Source organism: Triticum aestivum, chromosome 4D, assembly GCF_018294505.1.
Source record: "Triticum aestivum cultivar Chinese Spring chromosome 4D, IWGSC CS RefSeq v2.1, whole genome shotgun sequence".
NCBI lineage: Eukaryota > Viridiplantae > Streptophyta > Magnoliopsida > Poales > Poaceae > Triticum > Triticum aestivum.
This window is the reverse complement of record NC_057805.1, coordinates 306,618,200-306,634,788: the sequence shown is the minus strand read 5'-3', so window position 1 is coordinate 306,634,788 and position 16,589 is coordinate 306,618,200. Positions and strand designations below refer to the sequence as shown.

The 16,589-nt window shown below is 49.2% G+C and overlaps 1 long non-coding RNA gene across 4 annotated transcripts; it reads right to left on the bottom strand.

Annotated features, from left to right (window-relative positions):
• Positions 1-2,761: 2,761 nt before the first annotated feature.
• On the bottom strand, positions 2,762-8,500 carry LOC123097596 (uncharacterized). Of its 4 annotated transcripts, XR_006447380.1 has the most exons (7): positions 6,353-8,500; positions 6,152-6,274; positions 5,963-6,045; positions 5,578-5,874; positions 4,537-5,467; positions 4,388-4,436; positions 2,762-3,000 (listed from the first exon to the last, which is right to left on the bottom strand). It is a non-coding gene; the product is annotated as an uncharacterized lncRNA (long non-coding RNA). The 4 variants fall into 4 exon arrangements; XR_006447378.1 differs by having other exon boundaries at positions 4,388-5,467; XR_006447379.1 differs by lacking the exon at positions 2,762-3,000 and having other exon boundaries at positions 3,018-4,699; positions 5,306-5,467.
• Positions 8,501-16,589: the final 8,089 nt, after the last annotated feature.

Sequence of the window (16,589 nt, the reverse complement as noted above, 5' to 3'; positions counted from 1 at the left end):
TGGAGCCATCGCAACTAGGAAGCTTGAAGGGGTTAATGCGGGACAAGGAACACGAGGGTTATACTGGTTCGGCCCCTTACGGTGAAGGTAAAAGCCTACGTCCAGTTTGAGGTGATATTGATTAGGGTTACGATCACCAGGGAGCTAAACTGCTATGCCCGGCTCTTGATGAGATTGTTCTTGTCCCTAAATCGCTGTCGGGTCGTCCCTTTATATAGGGAGGCTGACGCCCAGCAGCCCTTAGAGTCCCGGCCGGCTCATAAGAGTGTCCGGCTCGGACTCTCAACTATACTTGCCTTACACTACAAGTTCTACCATAATAATGATTGTAACTACGGGCCTTAAGTCATATCCGGGTCTTAGCCCATCTCTGGCCCATCGTCTTCAAGCTTGGCTCCGGGCTTCTGGCGACGACCATATGAGTAACCCGGCCCCTCCTGGCGGGTGACTCTAAGGTCTATATCCTCAACAATAGTAGAAACCAAGGCCCCACAGAAACACTAAGCACCTGCCCCTCCGTCGTCCCCTAGGGCGACACGAGCGGACAGCAAATCTCGCTGCCGCCTACTGCCTTCTCCTTCGCCCCTTCCCTCGCCGCCACCGATAGGCCCTGCTGGGCATAACCCCGGCATGGGTTGGCGGCGGCGGGGCCACTCTACTTATCCTTTCCTCCCTCCGTCTTCCCTCTACTCCTCCCGAACCCTAGCTCCACAGTTGCACTACCGCAGGGGTCCCTGCTCTCCTTCGTCCAGCTCGGGTGGCCCCCGGCCTGGAGTTCTCTTTCTGCGGCGAGGTAGGCTAGCATCTGCTTCGTCCCGCCTGTGGTGCAGAGCCACCATCCCTCGAGCTCGCTTCTGCCCAGATCCCGCAGGAGGTCAGGGTCGTTTACCGAGAGAGGCTACAACCAAGGGGTTATGGTCCACTATCTTCTCCAGGGATGAGGCTCCTTCGCCGATGCTGCTCGTCTAGGGGGGTGGGGCTGGTTGTCGGCGCACCTGGTTCTGATCAGATCTGACCGAGACAATGGGTTGGTGTCGTTCATGTTCTCTGATGGTGTTGCTGTGGCTCTCCCCTAGGGTTGAACCTCTTTCAAGACCGGTGGTGGTGCAGGAGTTTGGGTTCTTGGATGCCGGGGCAGCGGTCCGCCTTGTTTGATTTTCTTAGCAGGCGCCTAGGCGGCGATGATGGAGGCATCTTCTAGTCGTGTGGGTGGCAGAGTATGTAGCGTTGGTTGATCCTAGTGTCGGTGGCGCCTCGTTAGTGGCGATTCCTAGATCATTCTCTAGAGGTCTTGTTTGGCGGTGGCATGCCTTCCGTCGGGGTGGACGGGTGCTCAAGACTACTCGGTGTGGCGTGGGTGAGAGTAGCCAGCCGAAAGCCTTGTGCTCCAGCACCAGTGACGACAGTGTATGTCCATGTCGCGTCCAACCTGGGGGCATCGTCGTGGCCCTCTTACCGAGCCAGGGCTCCGGGTGAAAACCCTTGACTGTCTCCTCTGTCTCGGTGATGGTCAGGTGTTGTATTATTCCCCTCTTGAGGGCATCATCGTGGAGCCTCGGTTTCTCTGGCGCACCGTGTCGTCATCGGCATACGTTTTCAGATCTTGGCTAGGAGCTCCCTGCTACCTCTTGAGCACTGCATTGGTTTTCCCTTGGAGAGGAAAGGGTGATGCAGCAAAGTAGCGTAAGTATTTCCCTCAGTTTTGAGAACCAAGGTATCAATCCAGTAGGAGACTACACGCAAATCGCCTTGTACCTACACAAACAAATAAGAACCTTGCGACCAACGCGATAAAGAGGTTGTCAATCCCTTCACGGCCACTTGCAAAAGTGAGATCTGATAGAGATAATAAGATAAATATTTTTGGTATTTTTATGATATAGACTGAAAGTAAAGATTGCAAAGTAAAATAGATTGGAAACTTATATGATGGAAAATAGACCCGGGGGCCATAGGTTTCACTAGTGGCTTCTTACAAGATAGCATCTACGATGGGTGAATAAATTACTGTCGAGCAATTGATAGAAAAGTGCATAGTTATGAGAATATCTAGGCATGATCATGTATATAGGCATCACGTTCGTGACAAGTAGACCGAAATGATTCTGCATCTACTACTATTACTCCACATATCGACCGCTATCCAGCATGCATCTAGAGTATTAAGTTCATAAGAACAGAGTAACGCATTAGGCAAGATGACATGATGTAGAGAGATAAACTCAAGTAATATGATATAAACCCCATCTTTTCATCCTCGATGGCAACAATACAATACGTATCGTTTCCGTTTCTGTCACGGGGATCGAGCACCGCAAGATTGAACCCAAAGCTAAACACTTTTCCCATTGCAAGAAAGATCAATCTAGTAGGCCAAACCAAACTGATAATTCGAAGAGACTTGCAAAGATATCAAATCATACATAAAAGAATTCAGAGGAGATTCAAATATTGTTCATAGATAATCTTGATCATAAACCCACAATTCATCGGATCTCCACAAACACACCGCAAAAAGAATTACATCGAATATATCTCCAAGAGAATCAAGGAGAACTTTGTATTGAGATCCAAAGAGAGAGAAGAAGCCATCTAGCTAATAACTATGGACCCGAAGGTTTGTGATAAACTACTCACACATCATCGGAGAGGCTATGATGTTGATGTAGAAGCCCTCCGTGATCGATTCACCCTCCGGCGGAGCGTCGAAAAAGGCCCCAAGATGGGATCTCATGGGTACAGAAGGTTGCGGCGGTGGAAATAGGGTTTCGTGGTGCTCTCCGATGTTTTCGAGGTATATGAGTATATATAGGCGAAAAAAGTCGGTTAGGGGAGCCACGAGGGGCCCACGAGGGTGGGGGCGCGCCTACCCCTGGGCGCGCCTCCCTGCCTCGTGGCCACCTCGTCGCTTCCTTGACGTCCACTCCAACTCTCCTCGATTGCGTTAGTTCCGAAAATCACTCTCCCGAAGGTTTCATCCCGTGTAGGATATAAGATTACCTGAACGAAAATCTTCCTCATAAGAAACATATTGATGCCGAATGCATATAAGAATATATGTTTTCACTATAAGATTGCCCCCTCAGTAAAAAAAATGTAGTTATGTTTTTATTGGAACAAAATATTGTTGTAGGCCATAAATGAAGCACTATCAGTTTGAAATAGGAAGCAAAAGTGAAGATGTTTTGGTTCCATTGATGAATATCACAAATTGGACTCTCCACATGGAGAAAAAAGTATCAAATGACTACTAAAGATATAGATATATGCATACATTCGATTATTCTCATCTAAGGGATATGAAATGCAAGTAACACTGTGCATGGGCATGGTACTCAAGATGTTTCTCTAATTTTGCTATATTACAGCATGTACACTTTAAAGAGAGGCACTAACGACTATATTTTTTCCAACCATCAAAGTAATTGTCTGTGCACAGTATAGATTTTGTCACTGTTTGTTACAAATACTATCACATCAGAGCTGCAGAACCCATTTCTCTCTGAGATCAATAACAAAGAGATCAAACTTTAAACCTTTGAGAGGTGGTTAGCAATTCCACGGAACATCAACTTAGCGATTCCATTCAGTCCGGTAAGTCACCAACAGATTTAGCTATGCAAAGTAGGGAGCTCGGACATAGATCAAGCAGGAGTGTGGATGCACCTAACAGTTCTCTTACTTGATGTTAGTCAATTATATGTAGAGAGAAAATTCCTAAGTATTGAATTGAATTACTCCCAGGATTAGGAGGTGAAAGAACTCAGTCATATACTATATGGCCTAGCACTACATTAACACCTAAGGATATCGATATCCAGAGCCATCGTTCCCTACTTGCAGTAGAATAGACAGTATAATCAACTCTGCATCGAAGGCGCCGACATACGGCTTGACGGTTAGACCCCCCAATGAATAATGAAGCTAGGGGTCCCATGGCACATTCATTAGAAGTGAATTAGCAACTCTCACATCTCTGTTATTGTGCTGCCCAATTATAAGATTTCCTAGCAGTAAATTACATCAAGTTTCAATGCCGCAATCGGTTTATTGTCACAAGTTATGGGGCTGTTAATTCCTAGAAATGCATTGCACCGCCTAACTTTTTTTTGTGGCATGCTTGACCAATGAGCTTCTAGCTAGATGAAAAAACCATGTATATATGTATGTAATAAATGACACAGAAGGGTATGTGAAGTTGCCCAAAAATGCAGATAAGGACATTAGTTTTTGGGGAAGAACAAGAGAGATGTATGTAATACATGACACAGTGACAGAATGTCCGGCTTAAAATAAATCAGAATTCACAATTCATAAACCTAGAGGATCAGAATTTGTTCAGTGAAGTGCCCAACAGATGACAAAAGCACAATGTTTAGAAATGTACCTCCAGTACTGGATCAGTCTTCCTGAAGACTGAATTATAAATAATTTCTCTGCAAATAGACATGTACTAAGAGAGATCAGTGCAACCCACAAAATCAAATCAGAGAAGCAGATGGGTCTGGGTGCATAAGGCAAGAGTCGAGTTGCCACCGCTACTGATGGGTGGCATGGAGACGACAGCCACCGCGGCACACACTGGTGACGAAGAGGCCGTCAAGGAAGGTAGCAGCATGTGCGACCATGAGGGGCATGTAGGAGGCGTGATCGAAGAGAGCACGACATAGCCTGCGGCATACTCGAGAAAATGGAGGCCCTGAAACATGTTAGGAGAAAGAGAGTGTCAAAATTCGCTCGGCACACACTATTCCTGGGTACAAATGTTTTGCTAAAAATAAACCTTAATCACCTTCTGATTATTTTCTTGCATTTTTAATATGAATTCATATTTCCTATTTCTCAAAGGCATTGTCTAGAAAAAAGTAAAAGTAAAAGTAAAAGACAAGAGCAAGCTATCTCTTCAAGTATGTTGATTCGGTGACCAAGCACCACACACATATCACTACAACTGAATCAATGCTTCCATAGAAAAAACTTCAACAGGGCCAACATCAGTTAAGAACCAGTCTGAAGAAACTACAAGGTTATGAGACATTATGACAACAAATGAGAACCGAATAAATAGATCATATGTATAGATCAAGGATGAAGCGTACTAATTTATATGTAAGAATGGATTTACTCTAGAAAATTGTGAGGAATTAATCAGCATGTCAAAAGAGAATCAGAGGAGTAAATCACAAAGCCTGTTTCAGCCATTGGAGGAAGAAGTCTGTTACTTATCATCAAAGAAGAATGTTCAACGCACGGCCTGCGGTATGTATGCCTAGAGAGCATGTTGTAGCTGTGCACCAACTACTACCTGGACGCCCCGTGGCCTCCACCTCCTGCACGATCTGCAAGTGGCTCTGGTGCCCTGTGTCCTTGAACGCCAACTTCTACAGCAGGTGCGTCACGCCGGAGGACTCCGTCAACTCGTTGATCAAGCCCGACGCTGCGAACACCCCCACGAATGCCGAGGGACCTAGAAAGCCACCACAAGGAGCGTTAGCGGAGAGCGACAACACCGTAGCAGATGATGCTATGGACCTATCATCTGAAGGAGGGTGGAGGTGAGGTAGTAACAAGACGTACTCGAAGGCACGAGCGCCATTGGGGTGCGTGGTGATGCATGTGCAGAGGCGGGCCAGATGGTCGAGGAGAGGTACAGCGGGAGGACGAGCCCGACAGGTGGCGCAGGAGGTAGGCCGAGCGCATGGTGGAGGCAACGCCCGTGACAAAGAAGTGATGTTAATTTCAAGATCAAGTGGAATACCCACGTCATCCTCCGTGCTCGATGAGGATTGCCTCGTTACGAATCATAACCGTAGGGAAGCGTCGACATCACCGGCTGCTCGAGATGGTTCTCCATGATCTCCTTGCAGCCTCCAACTGATCAAACCCGACAAGGGAGTGTCATTTCAGCCAAAAAAAACAAGCAGAAACAACAAATAGACAGTCCAATCGATTAGAGAGATACCTCTTGGCGCATCACTGCTCTTGCTGCATCAACCAGCTCAAGAGATCATCAGAATTGAAGATGTGCGCCATGTACTTCTCAATCTACATATAGCAGCACGATGAGGTCAAGTAATTGTCTAATGCAACATTTTGGTCAGTAACTGAACCACCATGCGGTACAGACTATAAGGACTGAATTCCGTCTGACCTTTTACAGGCGGAGGCGTAGGTAGGAGCAGAGCAGGAAGAGCGTGCGGTCGAGCTCCATCTGGTACAGCGAGACCACCAGATCGTCTATGCCGTTATCCGTGAAGTCATCGAACGTCTCCTCCTGGTTTCACCACACAGGTTGTGAAGAATCAGAGACATTCAGTATTGTGAAGAACGACGACAAGAACAATGGCCATACAGTACGGGAGACGAGGTCCGGTTTGAAGTGGAGGATCTCCGGCGCGGCCTTCTCAGTATTATGAAGAACGACCACACGACCAATGGCCAAAACCGCTTCAGCAGCTCCACGTTCGTGGTCGCCGCGGCCCGGCGGCGGCAGAGTACTTGTCCTCGCATGAAGATATCGTCGCCACTCCCTTCCTCTCTCGCTAACTGGCTACACATGCGCCGGCGCCGGCGCGCCGCTCCTCGCTGCCCGCAACGCGACCGCGCCCTGCCCTGCCTTGGGGTCTCGCAAGGCGGCGGCGGCGTCTTCCCACGAGTAGGGCGCCTCGGAGGTCTGTGGAGGAGGAAGACGGTCCGGCGGCCCTCTCCTCTCGGACCTCGACGTCGGCGTATGTGGTCTGCCCGGAGGCGGCGGCGTATGGAACCCTAGCCCAGGTGGAAGGGGCACGGGTGGGTGGGGATGCGAGGGGGGCTCGCTCCCCGTTCATCCGTTTTTTTTGTCCGAGGGACATCGCTACATTTTTCGTTCGCTTTTTTTTTGTTCGAGGGGCCTCGCTATGTGGTCTTGGTCCGGTTTTTTTGCATGTGTTAGGTGCAACGGCATCGCTACCTGGGAGGTGGAGGAGGACGAAAAAAACCCGACGAATGTGGGACGAAAAAAAACCCGGAACGGAGACTACCAACTGCTCCATTAGGAGTAGAGATTTCCTAATTAATGTGATTGAGCGATTTTTCTTAAAATCAATTATTTGTTTTCTAACTAATGTGAGTGAGTGATTTAAGGTATGGTTAATTAATTGAGATTTGATCTTTAGAGATTGTTCGTGGTTGATTCTACATTACTAAATAACTTGTGCCAGTATGGAAAGTTCTGATCTATTCAGATTTCTTTCTTTGTGTGAGAGGATGACGCGAAAATAAACCGATGAAGTGGGGGAGGGGACAAAAAAATCTACGAAAAAAACCAGCGAATGTGGAGGAGGGACGAAAAAAATCATGGTAGGTGGGACGAAAATTAACCGCGGAGACTACCAACTGAGACATTAGGAGTAGAGATAAATGATAATCCAAATCCGCGTCTTGAGAGTGTCGTCGTAGCATGAAGAGTCTTCAAAACCTGTCGAGTCGCCAAAGGGGATAACGAAGAGATGGCACATCAGAGGAAGACATCGCATCGATAGAAGATACAATGGAAGTATCAATAGAAGATGGGTTGTCAAAAGAAGATGGCACGTCAAGAGAATAAGCATTGCTTAAAGAATCATGGCCCATGAAAACCGGCGGCGAAGAAGCTTGGAGGCAAGAGAATAGGCTTAGATCAACAATGCAAAGAGAGGCCACAGAAATCCTATTGAGAGGACAATGACCAGAAAAAGGCTGACGGATAAAAGTTTGGTGGACTCACATGAGATGAGAAAATACAAAAATATCAACGGATTTGGTGGATGCAGCAAAAATTATAGAAAATTAGGAAGTTGGGAACACATACTAGAGTAGATGCGATAGCAGCGGAAGAAAATCATGGCAGGGAGGCCAAAACAGCAGAGTAGCAGCGAAGTAGCAAGCGAGTAGAGAGGTAGTAGCACGCCAGCAGTACCAAACGACCATGGGGAGCACGAGATGCAGCACACAAGCTAACAAGCTAGCGAAGAGAAGCGGCAAAGCAGAAGCATGCAAGTAGGTACAGAGAGCTGGCTGGAAGAGTCACGGAGCCCAAATCAAGCGAGCGGTGTGCAGAGAGACGCGTGGAGCGGCATCAGAAGAGCAGAGATGCACCACAAGCGAGCAGCAGCAGAGCTAGTGGCGGTGGAGAGCAGCGTGCGCAATACGGGGAGGCAGCAGTCGCTGGTCATCGATCTGAAGATTTGAGTCAATTCTTGCTGTCGAGCTTCGATCTGGAGGCCACCCAGGGAGCTGCAGCAGCAGCACGCACAAGCGTCGGCTTGAACAGGCCCAGCCTGGGAGATCTTCCATCGGGCATCCGCGGACCAGGCCCGACCCATCCGTGGACGTGTTGCCGCCGATCGGAGGCGGACTGGAACAAGCACGCCAGCAATGAGACAAGAATCGATCTGTTCGATCGAAGGGAGGTGGAGACCGAAAAAAAATTGATCGTGAGAACGAGTTGCGGCGTCCGGAGGGGACCTAAACCTAGGCTCTAATACCATGTTAGGAAACCAACTTGTCTTTATTGAAGGCCCAAGGGGCATATATATATTACACATGACTTGAGGTGCAAGGAAACTAAACATAGACTAATAAGGACTCCTAGACCAATACTAATACTTCATCATAATGGCACCTGGTCCCTGGTTCCACCACTGTCCAATGTCAATGTGATCGACTGCAAATGGGTCTTGAAACTCAAGCATAAGGCCGATGGTACGGTTCATTGTCACAAGGCAAGACTCGTTGCGAAGGAGTTCAAGCAACGATATGGTCTGGACTATGATGACACGTTCAGCCCAGTCGTCAAGCCTGTCACTGTTCTAGTCCTCTCCATTGCAGTCTCTCGTGGGTGGTGCTTGCGTCAGCTGGATGTGCAAAATGCTTTCTTCATGGTGTTCTTCGGGAAGAGGTGTATATGCGTCAACCCCCTGGTTTTGTGGATCCCAGGGCTCCACGACATCTCTGCAAGCTCAGGAAAGCGATATATGGTCTCAAATAGGCTCCTCAAGCGTGGCATATATTCCAGGCTCAGTTCTCGGCTTCTCCAGCTTGGTTTTGTGGCATCTAAGGCTGACACCTCCCTGTTTGTTCTTTGGCATGCTCGTGTCACCTTGTTCATGCTTGTGTATGTGGACGATATTATTGTGGCCAGTTCGTCTCCTGTTGCTACTACCAAGTTGCTTGCTGGTCTTCAGGCTTCATTTGCTATCAAAGATCTCGGTCCTTTGCATTATTTTCTTGGAGTTGAGGTGAGTACTTCGCCAAGGGGGATTGTACTCTCTCAACAGAAGTATATTGGCGACATCCTTCACCGAGCTAATATGGAGAATTGTAACATCTCCACGACACCCATATCTTCAGCCGAGAAGATCGCCAAGGATAGTGGATCACCATTGTCTCAAGATGATAGCACCAAATATCGCAGTCTGGTTGGCGCTCTCCAGTACCTAACACTTACTAGGCCGGATATGCAGTGAACCATGTCTGTTAGTTTCTTCATGCACCAACAACTGTACATATCTCAGTAGCCAAACGAATTTTGAGATACTTGAAGTATACTCGGAGCATGGGCCTCTCTATAAGAAAGTCCCCTTCAATGCTGCTGAGTTGTTTTTCTTATGTAGATTGGGCAGGGTGCAGTGATGATCAGAGGCCTATGCGAGGCTTTGTTGTATTTCTTGGCCCTAACCTTGTGTCTTGGAGCTCAAGGAAACAAGCCACTGTCTCTCGGTCAAGCACGGAGTCTGAGTATAAAGCACTCGCAAATGGAACATCTGAGATAATCTGGATCCAATCAGTTCTTGGTGAACTTGGTGTTTTTATGACAAGACCACCTGTGCTATGGTGTGACAATTTGGGAGCTACTTATCTATTTGCTAATCCAGTATTTCATGCCAGGACTAAGCATATAGAAGTAGATTTTTACTTTGTTCGAGAGAGAGTTGTAGCCAAGGCGTTGGATGTTCGGTTCATCTCTTCTAAAGAACAAGTTGCTGATATATTCACAAAGCCACTAGCTGAGACGATGTTTGTCTCAAATAGATACAATCTGAATCTTCTTCAGGGAAGTTTAGATTGAGGGGGGGGTGTTAAACTATATGTTGTTATGGATTAAGGGGTTGTTAATATTTGTGTTTATCTCTCTATCTTCTGTAACAACCTATGTAATCTTGGCTTTGCCATATGCCCTAGAGGCATTATATATAAACGTTCCCCCGGCCGCCCTATGGGATGTGCCGATCCAATCTTCTTCTCTCGTTTCATAAAGGGGACAAGCAAGTGAATGCAGAGCCACGGATGCAGTTGGCTTTCGTCGTGAAGAAGACAAGAAAAGCTAAGAGCATCTACAGCCGGGCTTGGCAAATCCGGCCCCTCAAACGCCCGCAGACGCATCCGGACGGGTCCTCATATTTCTTTCCGTGCATCCCATATCTCAAATCCATGCAAATACATGCACGTCAATCATGCAACACAATCTCGCACGTAAATAGCAATTATTGGTATCCTAAGATCACCGGATCGGACGATGGCGGCGCTACGGTGTCATGTTCCCTATTGGGGGCATCATTTGTGGAGCGGCGCCGGATGGAAGAGGCGTGAGGTGGTGTGGCATGCCTTCTCTCGCGTCGTTGACAGAGGGTCTCGGCGGCATGGAGCAACGGGGTATCGCCGGTGGGCGTGTGATGATGGACGAGCGCAGGATGGTGGCGTCGTGGTGGCGTCGACGGCAGCTAGACCGGGCAAGGTAGATGCAGCAATACATCACTGAAGATTGATTGGTGGCAGGTGGCTGCGGCGGCCTCATACCCGACAGGCGTCCTGGTTGAGGAGTGCGCCAGACTGGTGGGTGCCCCATACCCGGCAGGCGTCCTGGTTGGGACCTCAGGTCTTAGATGTTAGGTTTGGCTGCGAGGTCTGTTTGGTATTAGGCCCAGACTATCAGCATCCCTACATCAACTGGATAGGAGTAGCGACAGATGTTGCCTAGACGGTAGCTTTAGTCTTACTGTTGTATGACTTTGTAAGGTCTTGTGTGAATAATTAATAAAGTGGCTGCATGCATCGTCCAGATGCAGAGGCCGGGGGTCCTCCTCCTTTTCTAAAAAAAACATAAAATCTATTTGAAGTGCCAAACTCAAGCATTGCCTCCTTGGTTGCCATTATGAATCTACATGTGCTCCACAAGATCATTGAGTAGTTGCGTGTGCACCTACTGATTTTGAAGATTCTGATGCATCTACAGAAAGTTCATAAGCTGAGCCGCATCTTGATCTTCCGGGATTTCAACTTGTTCTCCGGGTGCTTCAAAATCATGGGTTTGGGCTACACCATCACCCTCATCCTCGACAATCATATTGTTCAGAATAACACAACATGTCATCAGCTGCCACAAAGATTCCGATTTTCACATCATTGCAGTGCTCCACACAATTCCCCAACAAGCTTGAAGCACACCAAATGCCCTCTCCACGTCCTTCCTAGCCGCTTCTTGCATTTTTGCAGAGTGGCTCTGTTTATTGCCACGCGGCTCGGATATGGTCTTCACAAACGTCGCCCACTGAGGATAGATACCATCGGCAAGATAGTACACCATGTTGTTGACGGTGTAGTTGCACGACGGTGATTCCCCATTGCAAAGCCTCCTGAACACCGAAGATCGTTGAAGCACATTGATGTCGTTGTGAGAACCGGGCATTCTAAAGAAATCATGCCAAATCCATAAGTCACGTGATGCCACCGCTTCTAGTATGATGGTGGCCTCTCTGGTGTGACCTTGATAAATCCCCGCGGACCTTTGGGGCAGTTTTTGTATTGCCAATGCATGCAATCAATTGATCCGAGCATCCCTGGAAACCCCCTTGCCTCTCCAATAGCCAACAACTTCTCCTTGTCATGCGCATTTGGTTCTCTGAGATACTCCGGTCCAAACACCTCAACCACGGCGTGAGCAAATTTGATAGTAGTCTTGAGGCACGTGCTCTCCCCATCCTGCCCATCTCACCAACGACGTCCGCAACAGTACCAAGTGCAAGCATCCTCAGAGTAGTCGTGCACTTCTGCTTGGCCGAGAAAGAGAGTTGGCCGCAGCAATCCCTTCTCAGCTTAAAGTAGTCATCGTGTGCCTCCACTCCCTCCACAATGCGCAAAACAATGGTTTCCGCATGCGAAAACGGCGACGAAACCATGGATCAGGGAAAGCAGGTGTGGGAGGAAAGTAGTCATTGTGCGGTAGCTTTGCTCCGGACACCCTGTCCCGGTTGATCACTCTTCTCCCTTTGATTGAGCCCTTGAAATTGAGAATATGCTGCACTTGCCGGTCCATTTCTTCTTGCATGCTCATGAGCATGATCATGTCCAGTTATTCGTCCGAATCCGACGAATCGAAGAACTCATCTTGATTCATTTGGTCAAGTTCCTTTGGTCCATACTCCACGTCCGACGAAGCATCGGAATCCATCATTTACCTAACAAAATCACAATAATTCCGGTGGGTCAATGTGTCGAACACATCAAGCGCAAGACGGAGCTGGAGAGTTGCCGGGCGTACCACGGTGGCGGCCGGGCCGGCGACAACGTCCCCGCGGCGAGGACGGAGCGCTCTTCCGGAGCTGGTGGCGGAGAGCCTGGGAACGACTGCGGAGCGGGCGCGGCAGCGGAGCTACGAGCCGGATGACGTGGAGGAGGAAGAACAGAGGAGAGAGCAAAGAGATTCGGCAGCTCGGGAGTGGGGGGGGGGGGGATTTGGTGCAATTTGGGGTAGGGTCGGGTTGTCGAGCCCGACATGACAGGCGTGCCCGGACGCCCTCATATTCGCCCCATATTTGGGCTGGATATGGGGTATCGGTCAGCCCGGGCATTTAAGGGCCGTTTGAGGAGCCCGTCTAGATAAAAAATTGTGACCGGACAATGACAGGGCTGCCCGTCCAGACATATAAAATAGATTTGAGAGGTTCGATTGTAGATGCTCTAAGATATATGCACAGAATGAGATGATCGATCGATGTTGATCGCGTCACACATACAAGGATGCGCGGACTTGTACATTCTCTGCAAGGTGGGGGGCCAATGAACAGAGCGATTCGCTTAGGAAAAGAACGAAAACCCGTGCTTCTAAAAGCTAAAAGCGGCCAAAGTGCATGCGGCGCGCCCTCTCTAAAATTCCTCCCTGCTCATCGGCGCCTCACTTGTGCCCCAAAAGCCAAACCAAACCAAACCAGCGGCTGCATGCATGCATGCATACACGTGTGATGTTTATAAGAACAAATACTAGCCTCGTTCCTAAATATAAGTCTTTTAGAGATTTCAATATAAAGGACGGAGTCAGGATTCTAACATAGATGAGGCAAGGTTTTCCACGTGGTGACTGGCTAAAAAAAACTGTGCAGAGACGATTGTGGCTTAGGTTAATGAAAGATTTCGTCCAGAGAACAAAACATGTGGTGACTTTGAACAATTTAATTTTTACTAAAAGTTGCCATAAAGAAATAAAGAGTAATTCACATGCTAATGAACTAAATCTTTCTGCTGCGGGAAGGGATAAACAATGCAAAATCTTATCTCATGGGTCAGGACTCAGGAATATTTCCTAATAACAACTTTATGTATACAGTTTGTGTTGTTCCAATCCTTTAGTTCTAAAGGTACAGATTAATATAATTACAAAATATAAGCCAAGGATGAAGTAAAGAGAATGAGAAACGAGAGTAACATAGTCTTACTTGCCTCATCGCCGATCATGCTAGCTGTGCGGCCGGCCGGCCGGCCGTGAATCCATTGGATCGTCTTGGCCCCTTCGACAGTCAGATCTTGATATAGGAATTGCACGGCGCTGAATACGGAACTGCCCCGGGCGGCGGCTGTACCTTAGCGATAGCATCGGAGGCAAGTAAACGGAAAAAAAAAGGAAAGAAAACGAACGCTAATTACGTCGGGCCTGCTACAGATGGGCTTTACAGTTTTGCACTTACGTTAGCCATGCGTTCATTATTTTCACCTACTTGTACCATCCTAAAAAAACCTACTTGTACCATCCTAAAAAAACCTATTTTTACCAGCTGCTTGATCGTTATTACGTATTCCCTCCGCCCGAAAAAACTTGTCCCTCAAATGGTTCAAATGGATATATCTAGCACTAACTTGATACTAAATACATTCATTTGAGGGAACAAACTTTTTTGGACGGAGGTAGAAACCCCCCCCCCCCCTCCCTTGGAATCGTCCCTGCATACGAAGCAAAATGAACGAATCTTGTGGTATAAACCACAAGAGACTATCCGTCCGGCTCTAGGGTTTTGAAATGAGCGGAACATTAAGCGTGCGGGCGACTGCGGGGGCGACGCGGCGCGGGCCCCTGGTGCTTCCACGCCGGCGGGCTGGACGCTGGTCCGGCGGGGCTCGGGTGCCTCTCCGGCGCGTGGATCGGCTTGCCCTGACGCGGCGGTGGCGGCGGAGTTTGGGGCCGGGCGCAACCGCTTTTGGGCGCTTGTTGACGATGTTTCTGAGGATGAAGACGATGGCGAGGCAGCTGAGGGGCTTCTGCGGGTGTGTCGGACGCCCAGTCGGTCGGCGACTTCGTGGCGTTCGTGGCGGAGGCGTGTGGCGTGCGGGCTGGTCGGGACCGCCGTTTTGCGCCGGGCGGTCGTGGTTCGCGGGCCACGTCCTCCCGCATCTGGCAACCATCGGCGACGGCATGCTCGGGCTCGGGCTCAGCAGATGGCGCGGCGAGGGCAATCCGCGCCAAGGCTGCGGCGGGCTTGGTGTCGTCGGGCGGCATGGAGCTGCCGTTGGCGGACTGGCCTTGTCTCCCTGCCCCCCTCCTCCCTTCGCCTTCAGCGGCGGCGGAGTGCGGCCGGGGCGCGCTGCCCGTTGCCCTGGAGCCTAGGGTTGTCTCGGGCGGGCTGGGCTCTACAGGGACTAGGCTTGGGCCGGTTCAGGGGCCTCCCTGGGTGGACCTGGCGGTTCGGAGCCCAACGTGGCTCTGCGTCTGGTTGCGGCTGGTCCTAACATGCCAACCCCCCACGGCCTGCCCCTCTTTGGCTATATATGGCTGCGGCGCGGGTGCCTGGACCCTTTGTTAGGGTTTCCCGCAGCCACTAGAGGGGTGCGGCGGCTGGCTCACACCGCCCACACCATTCAGATCTTGCCTCCTCCTTCCCCTCTCCTCAAGTCGTTTGCGGCGGCGGTGATGGGTGACCGGCATGCGGACAAGCGCCCGATGGAGACCTCGGACCATGAGGCGGATCGGCGGCGGGAGCGCGAGCTGCGCGACAAGGCGAAGCGCTCGATGCGCGAGCGTACTGGCGGCAGAGACGTCAGGGAGGAGCGCGGCTCCTACCAGGATCTGGGGGGCGCGAGGGGGATTGGGGTCCTCCTCCCCCTTGGTGGATCCAGTAGCAGGAGCGCAAAAGGAAGAAGAAGGCCGGCTAGCGGCGCAGGGAGATCGAGCGTAAGCCCATGGAGCACCCGAACTGTGGCGGGGGCCATGGCGACCCGCTGGCCAAGAAGCCCAGGGCTTTCGCGGAGCCGCTGGCGATGGCGCTGCCACTACTGGAATCAGCTTCTTTGCCGTCCGCCAAAGGCATGGATCACGGACGGCAAAGTTCTTTGTTGTCCGCCAGCAGACGGCAAACTATCCGTCTGAACACGTGCCAACAAAGGCCTTCTTTGCCGTCTTCTTCCTAGAAATGGACGGCAAAGGATTGTGCCATCCGCTGTTGGTGGCCAGCAGACGGCAAAGATCGTGGATGACAGTGAGGTGGCGTGAAAGCCGTTAGGGGTTAACGGCGTGCTTTGCCGTCAGCCAGCGGACGGCAAAGAGGCTAAGGTCTTTGCCGTCCGCTGGCTGACGACAAAGTGCTCAAACATGCCAGTCCCAGGAAGTACAGGTAGCTGCCACGTGGCTTGTTTGCCGTCAGCTAGCTGACGGCAAAGAGCCTGTACAGCCCTGTTTATAATTTAATTCATTCAATTTGACAGCAATTCACAGATATACAAAGATATACACACCAATTCACATATATACACAACAAGCATATCCAACACACAAGTTTCATCATATATACATACATAACCAACACATATATAGTTCTATCCTTACATATTACAAAAGTTTCACATTGTTCATCCAACACCGTTATCCATCCATCCATATAACAAGTTCCAACCATGCAAGTTCATTGATACAAAATAAAAGCACAAATGGAAAAGAAGCACTCCATCCATGCAAGCTTCCGTGAATTAAATCAAATCTGCAAAATGATAAACAAGATGTTAGAAAAAGAAGAAGAACATGAAGAAGAAGAAGAAGACTATAAGAAGTAAGCATACTTGAGTAAAATGGAGCTAACCTAGAAGAAAATGAAGAAGAAGAAGAAGAAGACTAGAAGAATACTAGAAGAAGACTAGAAGAATAAGAAGAAGAAGAAGAAGAAGAAGACGACTATAATTAAGCTTATTATGTAAACTTGGTCATTTTGTGCTAACATAAGTAATTTTGGGGTTAACCTATAGGAAACTAAGCATATTAGAGATAACTTAGCATATTAGAGCCAACTTAGGTAAAATGGAGCCAACCTAGCTAA